General features: G+C 41.2%; 1 protein-coding gene and 1 long non-coding RNA gene across 7 annotated transcripts in view; both read right to left on the bottom strand.

The window, feature by feature from the left end:
* The window catches only part of LOC120097733 (uncharacterized), a 29,347-nt gene extending 8,273 nt beyond the window's left edge, over positions 1-21,074 (bottom strand). Inside the window, exon 1 of the long non-coding RNA XR_005495363.2 lies at positions 970-21,074. This is a non-coding gene — a long non-coding RNA (uncharacterized LOC120097733). The remainder of the gene's footprint in view (positions 1-969) is intronic.
* Positions 1-21,076, bottom strand: part of Cdkal1 (CDK5 regulatory subunit associated protein 1-like 1) — a 552,607-nt gene that overhangs the window by 137,230 nt on the left and 394,301 nt on the right.

Here is a 21,076-nt window from a genome sequence, read left to right as displayed (position 1 = left end):
CTTTTCCCTACTTACTTAATAACAATGCTTGGTGGCCATGAATTGTTTTAGAAAGACTTATTTACAGCTGAACCACAAAGGAAAGAAGTCCGGCTGGAGACGTCAGTGTGAGGTGACATTCTGGTAGACAAACCAGTGCTGGTGAGCTTTGCTTGTCAGCACCCTCGCACTGCGGGCACTTCCTCTCACTGCTATCACACCTACGTTCCTATTCGTTCATGTCCTGTCCCTACACTGATATAACATCCAGCGAGGCTGAGGCTTGTAGTCAATACTGTAGAAATGGGATTTGGATCTGTCCAAGCCCTGTTTACATCTGCAGCCTTGTACTGGCATGCAGAGGCCAATCTGCACAGAGCCTAAGAGGAGTGGGGGTGGGGTGAAAAAAGAATGAAGAAAACTAAATTTCTCTGACCCATGGATAAGCTGCTGTATAGTTCTAAAAACTGATCAAAACCACTGCACCTCCTCCATGACCCCACATAAGCCCCAGTGTCATCCCATTTGTGGAGAAGCTTGAAAGCTGTTTTGAGGCCATTATTGCTGCCTCTCTCGATAAGACCAAGACTCATTTTTATTATGATCCCATGGCTGCGACCTGGAGGGTCAGACATGACCAGGGAGGCTTGATAACTCCCCCACTTTCTACATCTAATTTAGCACCTACTGTAAAAAATCCTTTCTATAAGCAAGGCAGCCATCACTGATCTCTCCCTCAGACCGATCACACCAATAATATGGAGTCTAAAATTCATTTCAGGGGTGGCTAGGCTTTTTGACCTATCTTCTCTTCAAGTACTATGTCAAAAAATAGAGTTATTTTTGTTCTATATATTAAACACACATTTTCTTTTATCTTTGGCCCTTATGACAAAGGTGTCTTTATTTGATAACCAGAGGACAATTTAATAGACAGCTCAGCCCGCTCCATTGTCTTGTTTTTATGTCAATTCAGAAATCAGCCGATACCTTTTCATGTTGTAGAGCAGGGCTCCTATACAGAGGTCCACCGGATGTAGATTCGAAGGCTGACCTTTGCCATGCAGAACTGAAGCTACCAGAAGAGAGGGCTCAGGCATACCAGTATGTGGTGAGGGTGGGGGAAGGAAGTTAGAAAAAGTACAAAGCGGAACAGACTGCTAAGCTTTCCCCTGTGTCATTCGATACCAACGACACTGAGTCCATAAAACCCATGAAAGCTCTCTGGTAGGAGCACTAGCTGCTGGGTGCTGGCATTGAAGCCTTGAGCGATGTACTTCGGTCTCTGGTTCCCAAGGCTTAGGATTAGAAGCTTTGACGTCTGGAAACTCAGTTCTTAAGTCTGAGTTGTTCCTTGCCTGTCTGTGATTCTTGTTTGGAGCAGAATGTAGAGAGAGCCATTTGTAACAAAACCATCAATAGCAGGGAGAAGCTAGCATTTTTCTAGTGTGTTATATTCATATCCATGAATCCTCACTATAACAAAATACCTGAAGATTGTAAATTTTAATCAGAGTTTTGGAGGGATCCAGGGCATGAGACTGAGGGGTGCACCACACAGAGACAGGAACACAGGTTGGAAGGGGTGAGGCTAGGACCTCCCACTAAGTCTTCCTGTATTGCTGAGATGGAGCCCAGGGCCTCACACATGCTCAGCAAACACTTCACTTTGGAACCTAGCCTATTGGGCTCATCTTTTAATGGCACTACCACTTCAGCACCACCAAACCAAATGCCAAGTCCCCAGTACAGGGATTTTTTATAGGGCATATCCAAACTACCACTGACCCACAGCTACGCCGAACCCACACTTCAGGTTGAAGAGGCTGCTTCCACACAGACTATTTTGTATATATTAGTTGTTTTCAGGACCTACTTTCCTTAATACTCCCAAAACATTTGTTGATTATTTTCTGATTTGTGTGTGTGCATGTGTGTGTATGTGTGTATGTGTGCGTATGTGTGTGTTCATGTGTGTGTGTGTGTGTGTTTAAAATCACTTTATATTATCATTTAAATGTTATATGAAATCTGTTCCAACTTTGGCTGTCATTCTCTTTTCAGACATAAGATTAAAACGTTGCCCAGTGTAGCTAGCATTATGTTGACGATTTCTCTGGCTATGCAGACCATATTGCTCAGTACTGCCCTATTTCTTTTTTAGTTTCGAAGCCCAAGTTTCCATGTGATATTAAAAAAAAAAAGTCAAGATTTTATGAGGATGTCTCTGCCTTCCGTTTCATCTGGAGCGTGTGGCTGAAGCCTAACCACCTCACTCTGCAGATACTTGGGGTTAGGTGAGATACGGTTTCAGTCAGATCCTTTCACATGTGGGAATCTAGTTTTCTCACAGCACTTATTAGACAGATTACCCTGTCTTAGACAGATTTGGTCCTCTAGTGCCAAGGTTGAAAAGGAGTTCACCACAAGCTTGGAATTCTCTTTCTACTCTCTTCTGCCTGAGTCATCAATGAATCTGCTTTTAAGGCAACTTGACAGTCTTGCTATTAATATAACTTTAAAACAGACTATGTGGTGCCTTTTTCTTTCTCAGAATTGCTTTGGCTATTCAGGGTCTTCATGATTCCACATAAATTATTTAATGAGTTTTTCCATTTTTGTAAAGAATACCATAGGGTGTTTTAACAAGGGTTGTGCTGAATTTGTGTCTGATAGTTTTGAATCTTTGGAGAATACTGTCATTTTAATAATATTAATTATTTTGGCTCATGAACTTTAGATTCTTGTATCTTCTACAGTTTCTTCTATTGATGTTTTAAATAGTTCTGTCCTACCAACATCTTTCACTTCATTGTCTAACTTTACTCTTGAAATACTATTATAAAAAGAGACTTGGTTTTTTCCCCCCAACTTGGTCAGTATTTTCTTTTTCTTTCTTTTTTTTTTTTGTTTCTTTTCTTTTTTTCGGATCTGGGGACCGAACCCAGGGCCTTGCACTTGCCAATTTGGTCAGTAATTTCATATGGCACTGCAAGTGTGTTTTCAACTTGAGTGAATTGATTTTGTGGATTCATACCTGCATTCCACACAGAAGGTAACATCCTTAAACAAAGACTTTCTTTCTGTCTTGTTTTATGTCTTTATTTATTTTTCTTGCCTGATTATTCATTAGTATTTTCAGTAACATAGAAAATGAGAGAAGAAACCATCTTTGTCAAGCAGATATTGAGGTAAAGGCTTTTAGCTTCTTCTGTTATAATACCTGCCTTTGTTTGTTTGTTTGTTTTGTTGGTTTTTTTATGGGTTTTGTTGTTTTTTGGTTTTGATAAATAGCCTTAATTATATTGAGGATTTTGTCTGAACTTAGAAACTGCTGGTAGTTTTGCAGTAGCTCTTGTTAAGAAAAAACCATGAACTTGTCTGATGCCTTTTGTCACCTGAGATGATCATGATCCTTTCTGTTTTGTTTTTTCACTGCTGTATATATCACAATTATTAAGTTACAACTTAATAATTAATGTTAAGTTAATCCAGCTTTGCATGGCCGGGACAAGTTCCACTGGGCCATGATATACAATCTTTGTAATATACTTTGATTTGGCTTGGCAATATTTAACTGAAGATTTTCAGAAAAATCCTAACGGACCATGGTTTTCTTTTCATGATTTAGATAGCGATATAAAGTTAGACTTGTGAAATAAAACTTTTTTAATGGAGTTGGAGCTGGAACTGGTCTCCTAGACCTTGGACATGCTAGGCAAGCACATTACGGGTGAGCTACAATCCCAGCCCTCCCTTTTCATCTTCTGGAAGAAGATTCTTTCAAAGCTCTGGCTGGTTTTATTTGATCTGTCTGCTCTCAAGGTCTGGCACATGGCTGTCTCCTTTGGCATACTGGAGGTCTGCTCACCTCTTATCTGTGCTAAGCCATATGCTTCCTTTCTCCTGTGTCCTCTTCCTTCACCCACTCTCTTATTTGATGATGCCCAGGCTGTCTTTAAAAGCTTTCTGATAACAGCACAGAATCATAGACTGGGAAGCATTTTTCTTTAGCATTGGTCATTGAATGTTCTTTGGGTGCTGTCCAGAAGTCTGAGACACTCTGATCCCCAAGTGTTTCAACATGAACTGGTTCTTTCCCCCTGTCGTGGTTTAAGTCTGCTACAGATTCATGATTCAGGCAACTTTTGAAGTCATTAGAAGTACTTTTGAATTATTTCATTATTTTTCTCTTCAGTCTGTTTAGAATTCCTGTTATTTGAATGTTGAATATTGCAACAATATTTTCTACCCAATTTCATTTTATCCTATTTTCTAGGTGCATGCTTGACTTCCCTTCCACCCTATGCTCTACTTTGCACCCACCCCATGGTATTTTCCTCATTTGTTGCCATGTTTGCAGGTTTTAAGAGTTCCCCTTTAGCTTCTAGAGCAGTATTTGAAATGGTGCCCTGAGCTTGCTCCATGAGTTTAATATTGATGGTAGTTCCTAGAGTTGTCTCCTCCACTCAGAGTCCCATTTGTTTTCTATTCCTAACCACTCTGGTCTGTTGACACTAGTCTTTTGTTTCATATCAGCTGTTAACTTTTCTGAGATGTCTGAGAGTCCATGAGGGTATTCATTCTAAACATAAGGGATGGAGACAGGTGACTGGCATTCCCAAGGCCACACTGCAGTGATCCACCTAGACGGTTTAACTCTAGAACTTCTGTAGGCAATGTTTCTCAGCTTTCCCAAAGAGACACTTTTAAACTCTTCACCAGAAGGCAAAGCCATACGTTACTGGCAGTGTTCTACTTGCTTAATACAAACAGCATTCTAAGTTTAGATACCGACTGGAATCTGCTTGCTCTCAACCATATCTAGTGTCCTTCTACCCATAGAATTTCTACTGTCACCTTCTGTGAATGCAGTAGTCACCAGGTATCTTAGTTAGGGTTTTACTGCTGTGAACAGACACCATGAACAATGCAAGTCTTACAAAGAACAACATTTAATTGGGGCTGGCTTACGGGTTCATAGGTTCAGTCCATTATCATCAAGGCGGGAGCATGGCAGCATCCAGATAGGCATGGTGCAGGAGCTGCTGAGAGTTCTACATCTTCATACGAAGAAAACCGGGAACAGACTGAGCATCCTCAGGCAGCTAGGAGGAGGGCCTCTAAGCCCACCCCACAGTGACACACTTCCTCCAACAAGCCCACACCTTCTAATAGTGCCACTCCCTGGGCTAAGCATGAGCAAACCATCACACTGGGTTTCAGGTGGGACAGGGGGAGGGATGTCACCTAGAAACCAGAGATGGACGTAGGAGGAAAGCAGAACCTAACTCCTTCATAGTTTATAGATTTCCTTATCATAGTGTTTTCTCTTCCTGCCTCATTTTCTCTTATAGAAAGAAGTACCAGCTAATTCCCAAACCACTTGAATCTAATCTCCAGCATCTGTATTCCAGCACTAGGGATGAATTGGTTGCAAGACTTCCAAAGATACAAAGAAGTATAGATGCTCGAGTCCCTTTTACAAAAGGTGGTGGCAACTGCATTGAGCCTATGTAGCCCACACAGGTCCTTTGGTATACTTTAAAATGAATCTTCTCTTGTTTACTTACAATGCAATAGAAGTCTTTGGTAAGTAGTGGTCATATTGCACTATTAAGGGAGTGATGACAAGGAATAGCGTTGCTTTGGTACAGAGGCATTTTTCCCTAAATGGTTTTATCCATGGATGGCTGAACCTGTGGAGAAGGGCCTGCTGTGTATGAACTGGTACCTTAGTTTCTCTGGCCCACTCCACTCTGTGGTCAAGTGCTCAACTGCTTTCCAGCTATCACAGCGCTCCTGAGTCTAATTTATCTTTATGGGTTAAGGATGCTGACAAGACCCTGATATAGCTGTCTCCTGAGAGGCTTTGCCAGAGCCTGACAAATACAGAGGTGGATGCTTACAGCCAACAATTGGACTAAGAACAGGTCCCCAATGGAGAAGTTAGAGAGAGAACTGAAGTAGCTAAAGAGGTTTGCAACCCCATAGGAAGAACAACAATATCAACCAACCAGACACCCCAGAGCTCCCAGGGACTAAACCAACAACCAAAGAGTGCACATGGAGTGATCCATGGCTCTATCCTCATATATAGCAGAGGATGGCCTTGTCCAGCATCAGTGGGAGGAAAGGCCCTTAGTCCTGTGATGGCTTGCTGCCCCAGTGTAGGGGAAGGCCAGGGAAGAGAGGCTGGAGGGAGTGGGTGAGTAGGGGAGCACCCTCATAGAAGAAGGGGGAGGTGGGATGGGATAGGGGGTTTCCAGAGGGGAAACTGGTAAAGGGGAAAACATTTGAAATGTAAATAAAGAAAATATCCAATAAAAATATGCCATGAACCTGAAACTATAGTTCTGATAGATTTCTTAATAAGAGAATAAAATCAGATCTCTCTTTTTATTCATTGAAGAATCCTTAGGAGATATTTTAAAGCCCTATAGTTCATATACATACAACAAACTTAGAAATTCCTTTAAAAAATCTAATATAAAACAAAACAAGAAGTCAGCACTCCATGTCACAACCAGGAAAAAAAAAACACAGCCCAAGGAAACTTAAGATGAAGCTAAAAATCCTATTTTTGTACACTTTATTCAGAGACTGCATAAGAACCAAGCTCATAACCTACAAGGGACACTTGTACCAGTAAAAGGGCATTCTGGCGGTGGAATGATAGCTTTTCCTTCTTGGCTCCAGAACTAGCTGGATCTTACATGGGAATGTTCCTCCCATTTCTTTATATTAGTTTTCCCTAAAATAACAAGTTCAAAACACCACAAAGTCACTTGAGAGATATTTTTGTGATTGCACAGATACCAGAGGTTGAGAGGAAGGGCAGGAGAGGTAAGATGGAAGGGAAGTATTTCTGACTGCAGCAGCCAACACCAATTTCCATGCAGCCGGAGTTAGTGATGAGTCTTACTGAACACCAGGAGAAACGTTTCAGACATGACCTGTAAATTCTCCTTCGAGCGGAGATTTTTATCATCCATAAATCTCCCCAGCTCCTCTCAACCCACATGCGTTTTTGATCGGCACAGTTCTGAAGAGGAAAGTCTACACGTATTATCCACTGCCAAGTAAACGATCAGGCACTTCAGGGGGGGCAACCCTGCCTTTTCTAACTTTAGCTTCCTTCTCTGCCCTGGTCTAAATTTGAGCTATTTTATTTTATTTTTTAAAGATAGGCTCAGGCTTAAGAACTGTTAAAAATAATCCAAAAATTTGGAATGGATCGAGACTAAAGTGAAAAATGTCTTAAGGTGCGTGACTGTAGCCATTTAGGTAGTCAGAAAGTGGGAAATGGGACCTAAGTCATTTGAGACATTTTAGTTTTTGTAGCCTCATCACTCTGTCTCCTGTGACATACTTGGATTAACAGATTTTGTCCAAACACGTAAGGCAGAGAATCCAGACAGTGCTCTTAAGCAGTAACCAATTTAAAGTCCCTAACAAGGGGCACGAGCACATGACAACCTCCAGATGTGCCATGCTGAGGGCACATCTTCATCTTTCCTCTGGTGGACCCAAGCACATAAACACAGACACACAGAAACTATAACCTTAGCCTAACGGTGAAGAGATCTCAGGCTCAAACTGGGAAAGGAAAAGCGTACGAAGGACCTGGGGATGAAGGGACAACAGGTTGTAACCATGTACATCACACAGGCAGGAGAACACTGCTGCAGACGCTGTTGAGAGTTGTGATGAACCCAGAAAATGAACTGTTGATCAGATAAAACGATCAATGCTAAAGTTCTCAAATTCTACTAAAATGTAATTACCTATGGCTCCCCTCTTCGGAAACATACACTAATGACTACAGCATGGAGTTGTCTGTTGTCTGTACAGGCTGTTCATGGGAAAAGTCTTGCTGTGTCTCTTTCTGACTGTCCTCTCTTAGGAGGGAAAGGAAGGAGCACGAACACAAGAAGGATTCAGAAGAAAGATGCTTGTGTGTAAACTCTCGTAAAAGTGGACACGTGAGAACATACAGAGCAAAACTGAAGAATCTTGGGAAAGCGACTGAGTCCACATACCTAAGTCTAAGGTCTTCTAGGCACTCAACAACAGGCCAGTGAAGGCAGTTCAGCTGGGAGCAGTGCTCGCCTCCAAGCCAAACAGCTGGCCTCCGTCTCTGGAGCCCATGCAGTGGATGGAGCAAACACCTCGTAAGCTGTCTTCGGACAGACACACATGTACACCAAAGAAAACCAGAAAGCTTTAAAAAAAATAAGTTAAAAGCATTTCTAAAACCACACATGCAATTGCCCTAAAAGGACATAATTTAAAAGTCAGGATTTTGTTTTCTAAAATTTTTGTAAATTCCTGGAATTAATATTTCATTTGCTTTTTATAACAGCAAGGAACAAGAGAGCAGAAAGAATACAGCAGCAGTCCCAGTTTTCTACCTCGCTGTGAGGCAAACCAACTTGGTGACACTGAGGCCAGCTAACTGCTCTGCCAAGCAGAAATCTTAAATCCTGCAAAGATGACGAGAGGCAGGACACACATGAAGCAGAGCCCACGCTGTCAGTCACACACTGATAATCTCACAGTGCACGCTTTCTCCTCCTCCCCTCACCCCTCCTGACTTCTTGTTGTAGAATGCACTGTTCTAGGGTACACTGCTGCATAGAGCAAAACTACACATGTATCCAAGGGGAGAAGACTCAGGTGGAATACACTTTTGTCCATTTGAACGCTAACCACTTGGTTTGATTCTCGTGTTCTTAATTATAGAAACGAGATTCATGCTACATTACCGAATCGATCCTGTTGCCCCAATGTACATTTAACATCAGCTCTAATTCTTAAAACTACACTTCTAATTCCCCTGAAAGAGGAGATATGTGGAATTATTATTGAACCATACTTACCACAGAGAAAGAAATACAAGATCAAGACTGTAATACAGCACCATAAGCTCCTTCTCCTCAGAAGTTAGTCCAGAGTCTCATCTCGTCTAAAGCCATTATTGAGGCAATAAAAATGAGTTCAAATTGAATCTTACAATTTTAATAAATCAGGTTCATAAAAGACACAGAATTATGTAGACCTTTGTAATTTTTCTGCAGCTTATACCAAACAAGGCACATAATCAAACTGAAGAAACCTCCCCAAAAGCATATATTGAAATATAGTAAAAATGACTTTTCAAAGGACAGAATTTATATTCTCCAAATAAATCCAGTCAGTCATTGTTAGTTATAACACCTGCCACCAAGCTGCCTAACATAGAAAATACACGTGTAATCAAAAGTTTTATCACAGTCATGGCAATTAAAAATTCCTAAAAGCAGGATAAAAGTTAATGCCAAAATAAAAACAAAGTTTGAAGAAATAAATTGAACATACAATGTAAGTTTGCTTCATGTGGTTTTTTAAAAGATCATTACAAATTAAAGTGGCCGGATATAAAATTAACTCAAACAAATCAATAGATTGCCTTTATATAAATGATAAATGGGTTGAGAAAGAAGACAAGGAAATGACAACCTTCAAAATAATCACAAATAATATAAAATATCTTGATGTGACTCTAACCAAACAAGTGAAAGATCTGTATGACAAAACCCCAAGTCTCTTAAGAAAGAAATCGAAGATCTCAAAAAAATGGAGAGATCTCCTATGCTCATGGATTGGTAGGATTCACAGTAAAAATGGTCTTCCTACGAAAAGCGATCTACAGATTCAAGGCAATCCCCATCAAAATACCAGCCCAATTCTTCAAAGACGTGGAAAGAGGAAACCTCATTTCCACATGGAAAACCAAAAAATCCAAGATAGCAAAAACAATTTTTAGCAATAAAAGAACTTCTGGGGGAAATCACCATCCCTGACCTCAAGCTGTATCACAGAGCAATAGTGGTTAAAACTGCATGGTACTGGTATTGAGACCGTCAGGTCCATCACTGTAATGGAAGTGAAGACCCAGAAATAAACCCACACACCTCTGGTCACTTGATCTTTGACAAAGAGGCAAAAATTATACAATGGAAAAAAAGAAAGCATCTCCAATAAATGGTGCTGGTCTAACTGGCAGCGTGTATGTAGGAAAAATGAAAACAGATTCATATTTCTCACCTTGCACAAAGCTCAAGTTCAAGTGGATCAAGGAGCTCAACATAAAACCAGATACACTGAATTTAATAGAAGAGAAAGTGGGAAAGAGCCTCGAACTCATTGGGACTTGGTGGGGGGATTTCTTAAACAGACCATTAGTGTCTAAGAAGTAATAAATGGAACCTCATGAAACTGAGAAGCTTCTATAAGGCAAAAGGACACAGTCAATAGGACAAATCGGCAGCCTACAGATTCAGAAAAAATCTTCCTAACCCCACAACCAATAAAGGGTTAATATCCAAAATAGATCAAGAACTCAAGAAGCTAACATCCAAAAAAACCAAACTACCCAATTAAAAAAAGGGGGGGGGTATAGAACTAAACAGAGAATTCACAACAGAGGAATCTCCAAAGGCTGAGAAGCACTTAAGAAATGTTCGAAGTCCTTAGTCATCAAGGAGATGCAAATCAAAACAACCCTGAGATCCCACCTTGTACCAGTGAGAATGGCTAAGATGAAAACCTCAGGTGACAGCAGATGCTGGCGAGGATGTGGAGAAAGAGGAACACTCCTCCACTGCTGGTGGGATTGCAAGCTGGTACAACCATTCTGGAAATCAGTCTGGAGGTTCCTCAGAAAATTGGAAATAAATTTACCTGAGGATCCAGCTATATCACTCATGGGCATATACCCAAAAGATGCCCCACCACACCACAGGGACATGTACTCCACTATGTTCATAGCAGCCTTATTTGTAATAGCCAGAAGCTAGAAACAACCCAGATGTCCCACAAACAAAGAATGGATACAGGAAACGAGGTTCATTTACACAATGGAATATTATTGAGCTATTAAGAATGAGGACATCCTGAGTTTTGTAGGCAAATGGATGGAACTAGAAAATATCATTCTGACTGAGGAAACTCAGACTCAAAAGGACATGCATGATATGTACTCACTAAGTGGACATTAGTCACAAAGTATCTAGGATACTATCCACAGAACTCAAGGTTAACAAAGAGGAGGGCCCACGTGAGGATGCCTCAATCCCAGTTGGAAATGAGAAGAAAATAATCATAGGAGGCAGAGGGAAAGAGGGATCTGGGTTGGAGTGAGGAAAGAGAGGGGAAAAGAAGAACACAATCAGGTATGTGGATGAGACAGGAGAGAAGCCCCGAATGAATGGAAATATGAAACTTTGGGTGGGGGTGTCTAGAAAGTACCAGAGACTTGGGAGGTGAATCAAAGGGAGGGGCCTTAGGTGAAATGCCCAACAGTGGGGAGAGGGAACTTGCAGAGTCCTCCAGTAGAAAGACAGGCATCAAGTGGAGGGGTGGGATTGCCATCCCACAGTCAAAAATTCTGACTCAGAATTGTTCCTGTCTAAAAGAACTGCAGAGACAAAACTGGAGAAGAGACTGAGGGAAAGGCAGTCCAGTGACAGGTCCACATTGGGATCCAGCTCAAAGAGAGGCTCCAAGGCCTGACACTATTACTGATACTATCAGTATCATTGGACTGAAGCTGGGGACCCCCGTGGTTGAATTAGGGAAAGGCTGAAACAAGCTGAGGAAGAGGGCAACCCCATAGGAAGATCAGCAATCTCAACTTACGAGGATCCCTGAGATCTCTCAGACACTGAGCCACCAAACAGGCAGCATACAGGAGCTGGTCTGAGGCCCCTGACACAAATATAGCAAAGGACTTCCTAGGCTGGCCTCAGTGGGAGAAGATGTGGCTAACCCTCAAGAGACCTGAAACCCCTGGGAGTGGGGAGGTCTGGTGTGTGTGTGTGTGTGAGGAACACCATCTTGGAGGTAGGGGGAAGGGGAAATGGGATGAAGAATTGTAGGAGAGGGGACCAGGAGTGGGGGCAATGGCTTGATTAAAAAAATAAACATAATAATAAAAAAAGATCATCACAAATCAAAACCAGAGGTCACTCTCACTGAATGGATGCTATACTGACTCTTCATTATCCTACATTTAGATTTTTAAAAGAAACTTGAAATGGTTAGTTCTTAGACTAACTAGAAGCTCAATCAATGACATAGATGTTTTTGTTTGTTTGTTTGTTTGTTTGTTTGTTTGTTTGTTTTGAAATGGCTTAAGATTATCAGGGGTCTTTTGAACAGCTATCACCAAAATCCTGCTTTTCAAACCCTGCTGCTCTATTACGTCTTGAGCAAAGATCATCACAGGTTCAGGACTTCTGCTGAACCTAGTCTCCACTGTACAGTGAACACCCCACTGCTCACACTGCTGATTAACATGGTGACAGAGATCATCCACTCACATCAGGACCTAATCGAGGTTTGGGAAGATAGGCAAGAGTCAACTGAGATGCTAACAATGAGCATACTCAGGGGGAATGATTTGGTTCTGACTGAGAAAAATCAGGAGCTTATGCTCCTAAAAATTATTTTAAATATATGAGGCTTTTCCTGCATGTGTCTCTATGATCCTCATGTGTACCTATTGCCTATGGAGGTCAGAAGAGTCAGATCCCCTGAAACTAAAGCTATCATGTGTGTGCTGGGAGTGGAACCCAGGTCCTCTACAAGAGTAGCCAGTGCTTTTAACTGTGGAGCCATCTCTCTGGCCCCAGGAAGTCACTTTTCAATCCCCATCTCCAGTGGGTGAGCCCTTGCTGCCTATGGGGAAGTGGTGTGCTGCTCTACCCCACATGCATACATAGGGTCTATAATCCTGAAGATCCCTGGTGTCTTCAAAACAGCCCTTTCCTTCATGAGAGCTTTGCATACTGTACTCCACCCTAGATGAAGCCTCAAACTCAATACGGTAGTCCACCAAGTGCTTGACAGGGTTGGTGAGGATCCTCTGTGAGCAGTGCGCGCAAACCTTCCTTTCTACAGCTGAGGCTTACTAACAATTTTTGTTATTTTTATATCCTTAAAAGTTCAACATTATTACCTCTTTTCCTTATGTTTTGAATAAATGTGGACAGAAGAATAAAGAGAAGTACTCAATTTAATAAGGTGTTTAAAAAAAAAAAAGAAAAGAAAAATCGAGTCCTTTTCAAATGTGTTCCAGACTGTTGTTTCTTCAGGTTACTAATCACTGACTTTACAAGCTTATGTGGAACTTAGGACAAGAGAAACACAATGAAGAGGCAATGCTGAAAGGTCGATCTTGTAATTGTAGAGTAGAAACAGTTTGAACAGAGAAAATCAAGTTGGAGGTATGAGGGAGAAGACAGGACAGTATTTGAAGGGTTGGCTTTTCTACTTCAGAGCTGGTCAGGACACAGTCTCAGAACCACTAGGATTTAACTGTCAGTTGTACCAGACAGATTAAAGTAAGAAGCAGTCGGCATTCTCCTAAGTTTTTGAAATGTTCAGGAGTCCCTGGAATATGTAGTGGTGATGTCTGAAGTGCCTGCAAGGCCAAGAAGATGACCTCTATAGAACAAGTTAGTACTCCCCACTGAACACAGAATAGCTTTGCTGACATGGATCGATGTCTAGGACTTAGAATCATCAAACCTGAAAGAGACTGTGGGATGCCTAAGGAGCTAGTCATAGACATGCCTAGACCCACTTACTAACTTGTTTCCAAATTCACTCTTGCAAAATCCCCTAATGGGCTTCCCGATGAGTCCGTCCATCTGTACTTCCTTTCTAAAAGGAGATCTCTACAGATAATCACAACTATTTGGGAGCTCCACACTAGTCCCAGGTCAGTGGAAAGCTATTTAACATGTCCTGTAGACCGATCTGAACCTAAGCTTTGCCTACAGTAATCTACTTCTGTATGCTGCCTGTCACCCAACCCCAAAGAAACAAATCAGAACTCACCTAGCCAGCACCAAGAGAGAGAATTTTAAGCTGATTAAATGTTGTATGGTTCCCTGGTGCTCACTGTATCAGGGAAACAAACTCGATCCCTCACAGGCGCTGTCTGATGGTGGACAGTAACTCAGCCTTCACAATTCAGCTAAGAGCGTTCATGAACTCTACCTGTGCTGCCTTCCTGCCGCTGGCCACGTGTGTTTTGGGGTTGGCAGGGATAGGAACGCTGCCTCCCAATCTCTCAAAGGCCAGAAACACAGACAGACAAGGCCCACACGTCCTGACAAAGGTCACGGTGTAAGTTGCAGCTGTGCAAGCTCTGCGATGCTGTAGGGTTACATTGTTGAATGGGGCTTGAGCCAAATCCAGCAATGGTAAAAAAGATCTCTGAATATGCAGTGACGAAAAACTAATTCAGATAATCATGAGGCATCTACTGGGACAACATGCCTTAGTTAGAAAAAGAAAAGATGAATAATCAATGAACACAGCTTTCACCAGAAGCCAAAGAGTCCCAGTCTGTGTGAGCTTCCTATTAGGGCATTATGGTAACATGAATGGAGTCTGTGTGTGTGCTGTCTAGGCAGGCTCTCCTTATGTAGTCCAGGTTGGCCTCAAATTCATGATCATCGAAAGCAGGATGCCTTAGCCTTCCCAATGGCAGGATTACAGGCATGAACCACTATGTTTAGCTTACGTTTATAGTTCTAAAACAACTCATTCTCACTTTGCAGCATCTGAAATGTCTTGAGACAAAATGAAGGTTTTTAGATGGCCTTCTCAGTGTTCTAAGGAAAACTGTTCTTGCCCTTTTCCAGCTTAGAGGATGACCCTGGGATTCACTCCAGACACCTTTGACCTTGCAAGTACCCTAGTTGCACTGTTCTTTCTAATTTGGTGATCTCAGATTTGATACCCTTTTCTCTCTGAGGAGGGCTTTGTGGTTATAATGAGTTGCCCCTGTACCAGGTAACTCATAGCCATCCCCTCATCTGGAGAATTTTGAATACTTAATCACAAGTTCTCTGCTGAGTATGTGTCTATAGGAATGGAAATCAGTCAGTCAGAGACACAGCTGCACACCCAGGTTTATTGTAGCACAATTCAACAGTTAAACTACAAAAGCAGCCTAAGCATCTTCAACAGAGCAAGGAATAAAGTAGAGAACATTACAATGGAATATTATGTAGTCATATCTGCATGAGTGGCATGTGGTACATAAGCCACCTATTGAAAGACAAACAGAACATGTGATAGATGATATTGAAAGTCCAGCATAAAGAAATAAAAAAGGTTTCAACTGGTCATGGCTATGTTAATGACCATGATCAGATCAACATACTGTACATATGTGTTAAAATGCCACCCTATAACTCCACGGGTAACTTTTTTTTAACTGGATTTTTTTTTATTTACATTTCAAATGCTATCCCCTTTCCTGGTTTCCTGTCCATAAACCCCTATCCCAACCCCCTCTTCTTCTATGACAATGTTCTCCTATCCATCTACCCACCCCTTCCCACCTCCTTGCCCTGATATTCCCTTACTCTGGAAATCCACTGGGTGGTTCAGCTTTTGCAGGACCAAGGACTTCTCCAACCATTGGTGCCCAACATGGCCATCCTCTGCTACACATACAGCTGGAGCCATGGGTCTGTTCATGTGTACTCTTCGGATGGTGGTTTAGTCCCTGGGAGCTCTGGTTGGTTGGTATTGTTGTTCTTATGGGGTTGCAAGCCCCTTCAGCTCCTTCAATCCTTTCTCTAACTCCTCCAACAGGGACCCCATTCTCGGTTCAATGGTTGGCTGTGAGCATCTACCTCTGTATTTGTCATGCTCTGGTAGAGCCTTTCAGGAGACAGCTATATCAGGCTCCTGTCAGCATGCATTTCTTGGCATTAGCAATATTGTCTGGGTTTGGTGGCTATATGTGTATGGGCTGGATCTCCAGGTGGGGCAGTCTCTGGATGGCCTTTCCTTCAGTCTCTGCTCCAAACTTTGTCTCCGTATTTCCTCCTATTAATATTTTTGTTCCCCCTTCTAAGAAGGACTGAAACCTGCACACTTTGGTTGTCCTTCATCTTGAGCTTCATGTGGTCTGTGGATTGTATTATTATAAAGCCCTATTCCCTGTATAGGCTAACATGTTCATTTTTAAACATTAGGATATGGAGATCTTTGGGGTCCATCCTTTCCCCAACCATTAGTCACTGTTGCCATCCGAACCCAAAGAACACTAATAATTATGTTTCAGCAGTCCCAGCTTAGATTCAAGAAGAGAGCCAATCAATAGTTTGGATAAACTGTCATATTCATTAATAAAACAACAACAACAACAACAACAACAGATGTTGAGACAAAAGATAACATCTGAGATAGAAATCAAACCTTCCCACTTATGAAAAGGCGGGAAACCATACAACGGAGAATCTGCTATCAGTAAGCATGTCAAGGGGGTTGGAGATCACTGCATTCCACTTTCCTCTTCTTAAGTGAGCATCGACTGCATTCTCAGACAGCAGCACTGCGTGCCTCATAGCCTGTGGCCACTCATGATTCCCTACTAGTACCATAGAGTCACCCTGAAAAACTCTGCTAGTAATCTGCCGAAACAGATAAAAAAAGGATGGGCAGACCAGATATGTAAGTATAAAGAAAAATTGTATCTGAAAAAGAGAAGATACTGCCTCTACCCCAGAGATAGATCCACAAACCTTCAAATGCTTGGCAAGGGTTTGAGCCCTGGGCTATATTCGTCCCTAACTCCTCCTGTCTTCTTTCCCTCCCCTCCTCCCTCCTTTCTATCTTCCAGCTTTTAGACAGGGTCTTGCTAAACTGTCTAAGCTAGCCCTGAGCGTATGTTCTGTCTCTGTTTCCCCCAGTAGCTGCGGTCATAGGAATTCACAATCATTTCTGTTGAGGAAAGGGGTAAGCAGAAGAGATCACATACAATTGGAAAGAATGCCAAGATAGATGGGTTTCTGTGAAGTTGTGCTTGGGACTCAATTCCTAATGAATGAATGTTCTGAATGATCTAAAATATGAAGCCCCCTGATCCTCTGATCCACAGGAAAACACCTGATGCAAACATCTGTGACTGTGTATACAAATACACCAGTGTTATGATGTTGTGAAGTAGGTTGAAAGGATTGGTATTCCTTGAACTACAGCACCTATTTCTCTAAATCCTCAGATCATATTCAGAAATCAAGGTTTGTTTGCTTTTTGTTTTTTGTTTTTGTTTTTTAAACATGTGGACAGAGTAATTGAAGTCTCTCAGACATGTGTATGTGTGGAGGTTGGAGGGGCATATATTTTTAAATATACTATGTCCTGACCCAACAGGCAGTAGGATCTGGGAGAGCCATGATAATGGAACAGCATTGAACAACCTTCTGTATTCTGCATCTGTTCTAAGCAGCCAGGTCACCTTGACTTAAACATGTAATGCAAGAGTGGACTCATCAACATGAGAACTAGGAAACTTGCCTCTGTCTATTTAGAGGGCATCCTTCCATATCCCTCTTCATGTTTCACAATACACAACCCTTGGAGCACAGGCAAGAAGTGTCCACAGTGGCTTCTTTAGGCGAAGGGTAAAACAATCCAGAAACTTCTGGTAAGTGAACCATGATTCTTTTTTACTAATATATTTAGAGACATCACTTTTACTTTAGGGTTCAAGTATGTAAAGCAAGTAGTATGCGGGGTTTAATATCATAACTAACATTGTCATCTAGTATGAATATCCCCACAGCCATTCTTGCTAGCTAAGGTATATTCCTCCAAGAGACATAGCTATTCAAATAAAAATCACTGTACAATTTCATTAGTTTTCATTAAATGTTTCTCAGAAGTCAGTCTAGAAGTGATAGCTAAGGATCAAAACATTTTTTGTTTTTTTTTTTTTTTTAATCTAAGTGACCTTTTCCAAGTAGCCTGAGAAGCCAAGCCACAATTAAAAATACTGCTAGAATTAACAAAATAAAGCCTAAGGAAGAAAGACAGAATTCAGTAGAGAAAATAAACAAGTAAATTTGACCTTTCATCAGTACTCCAAGGTCACTCTCATTTCTGAATAAACATCTTTGTAATAGCTAATAAATAAATTTAAGTTTAGCTTTTCATGACAACATATCATCTGATTTTCATTATAAACTCTAAAGTGTTGTGCTTCTTTTTAATAGCCATAATAAAGAATTTACCCTTTGTCTTTTGAAAATGCAAACTTGACCATCCAGTACTGTGATTTGCATGGTTAAAAAACAAACATAATTTAGTTCATTCACGAGGGCATTAACATAGCCCATTAAAACATCAAGATTTGCTTATACTAATGCTATTGTGGATATAAAACTGCTTAGGAAAAAGGGGGAAATTGAAGTCCATTTCAAATCATTTGGGAGGGAAGAACATATTGGGAGTGTGTAAGAGAAATGAAATACATGTCAAAAAAGAAGCCTAGAGAGAGTGATTTATATAGCAGAAGAGAAAGCCATTCTTGGAGAGGAACCAGAAGGTGCTAGTCCTTCACTAGGCTCATTTTCATTATTGATTTCTCTTGGCAAGGGGATGAGAAATAATATTTATTGCTCATTTACCATAATCTTGTATGTTAGTGACTGTTGCAATAAGGTTTTTTTATAAACTACCTGCAACAGGCAGGGTAAACAATTATTAATTTGTGGTAAATGTGGAGGTAAAAGAAGACACAATGTATACTATAAATCTATTCTCTGACAGTAAATCTCTAAGGTCTCATCATTAATGTCTAATTCTCTGGATTTATGATTCTGTATTCTATGAAGCTAAAACTTCATGAGATGGTTTTTGTACAAAGCCTAATTGCTAAAATGTAAGAGGCATCAGATTGTGTCACCAAAACTTTTATTTTGAAGTCTTAATCACCTCACAATGTTAGAAATCACGCTGTAGATGAAAGCAGTTAAGATGAGGTGGGAGGAGCCTCTAACCCCTCAGGAGATGGAGGTCTTTGCAGGACACACACAAGGGCATGTGGTGACAATGAAGGCAGAGACTGAAGCTGCAGGATGGCAAAGGAGGAGACCTTGGCTAGCCGACACACCCAGAAGCCAGAAAGAAGCCAGGAAAGATTCCTACACATGTGAGGGTTGCCATGGGCCTGCCTCTGTACCTCCAGGCTTGAGAAATGTGCAGTCACATATTCCTGCTGTCCTTATCACTTTGTCCTGCTTGTTGTGTCATCAAGGTGGAAGCACATGAGGAAGTCTCATAAAGATGGTGAGAAAGTGACTGTCACTCAAGGCAAGACACAGAAAGAATATCTCTGTATCTGAAGGATTATCATCCCAAATTATAAAGAATTCTAAAAACGTTGCATTAAGAAAGCAAAGAACATATTCCAATTAGGCAAAAGGAAATGCCCCGAACAAGGGAACCCATGTGAGTGGGGCAGCAAATGAGGGGATGCTCACCACTAGATGCCTTTAGTGAACTGCAAATTCAAACCACAGCCAGTTGGGGTACTACACAATAAGCAGACAGTTGAACACTACTCATTTCCACAGAGATATAAAGCCACAGTTAGATTACAATGCATAGGCAATAGACAAACATTATGAGAACACAGCTCTGAGCTGGCAGGCAGATGATCTGATATCTTTTTTTATACAGAGCTACAGGGGTTTTACATTTATTCAACAACTTAGGAAGGTGTTCTGCTATTATCTAGCCAAGCAGACCATTTGCATTTTCCACGAAAACACAATTACACTCTACTAGGATCGGCAGTAAAGCTTACACGTGAAGGAAACAAAAGATAAAAACAAGATTGGTGATGACTGTATCATCTGTAGTTCTTACGTTAAGAAGCTGAAAGTGCCCACTTCCCTCACTAGTAGAATGGATAACTTACGAGGAAACATTACACAGGAGAGAACATGCGTGGTCTACATCCACTTTGCAAAACACTGGATTTACTGACACAATGACAAGGAAATACACAAAACTCAAATTCAAACACTCAGAAAGTCTCTTCTTAAAAGACACAAAGCAGCTTCCCTGGGAAGGGAGAAGACCAGGAGGATCACTTTCTGCATAGACATGCCAGAGACCTGGGTACATGACTAATGTTATCAAATTGATTGATTGCACACCTCAAAGCCACTAGATGATAATGCACACGGACCCCATGAATGAGAGAGAAAACTAGGTCAGTAGATATGCTTTAGTTCAAAAACAATTCTGAAAATGCTAGGAAAATGGATTGAATTATGACAGGAAAGATATCAGCAGCTGATATCTGCTCGTAAGTGCTCGCAGATGACCACAGGAGGACAGGAAAGCATCTGGGTGGCGGATGGAACTGTCCCACACCTGACTGTGATGGGGTGCACTGCACAAGCACTGCCAATTCATAGACCCTCCAACACCAAAAAACTCAGACCTTCATAATAAATAAATAGAAAAAGTAATAGGTTAGCTTATTTTCATGTCTGTGTAAAGTTAATTATCTGCGCTATTAAAGTTTGGCCCGTTTTTGTTTGTTTGTTTGTTTGTTTTTTGTCAATCAGAAAGAGAATTAAGCAGTCTACATATCTGCACTAAGCGTACAGGCATATTTGTTTGTTCGGATGAGTTGATGGATAAGTAGAGGATGGGTTGGTAGTTAGATGATAGATGGATAAATAGAAAGAAGACAGACAAGCAGATAGAGAGATGTCAGCTAGATGAATGGAAGAGTAGACAGGTGAGAGATGTGTAGGAATCAAGTAAGAAAACCAAAAAAATTTAGCAAGTAAATAAATAAAATGCTCTTTTGTCAGTAGGAAGATATGAAGCCTATTTACCCAGATATTTATTTTTTATTTTATTTACTTGTTTGCTTTGAAATTCTGAAGATGGTAATGAGAGGCTCACGTATGTTACGAAGTGCTCTGCCACTGGGCCACATTCCACTTTCATGTATTTAAATGTTGCCTGATTTTAAAACACCCCAAGATGTACATACAAGCACATACAAGACAGTAGCTTTAAAAGTTTTAAAAACTTCAACCTTCCTTCTCAAGAGAAAAGATGGTATTGTTTGCTTCTCGTTACGTGAGGTCATTGAACACTTCCATGCCCGTGCCAAGCTTGGAAATGTCCTCCTAGTTTGTAACACGAGCTGGCGGTATCGGGGAGGCACAGGTCTATGTCACTACAGGCACATGCTAAGGCTCCTATGAACAGACTC

This window comes from Rattus norvegicus, chromosome 17 (assembly GCF_036323735.1).
Source record: "Rattus norvegicus strain BN/NHsdMcwi chromosome 17, GRCr8, whole genome shotgun sequence".
In the NCBI taxonomy this organism is placed as follows: Eukaryota; Metazoa; Chordata; class Mammalia; order Rodentia; family Muridae; genus Rattus; species Rattus norvegicus.
This window is presented reverse-complemented; position numbering and strand designations above follow the sequence as displayed.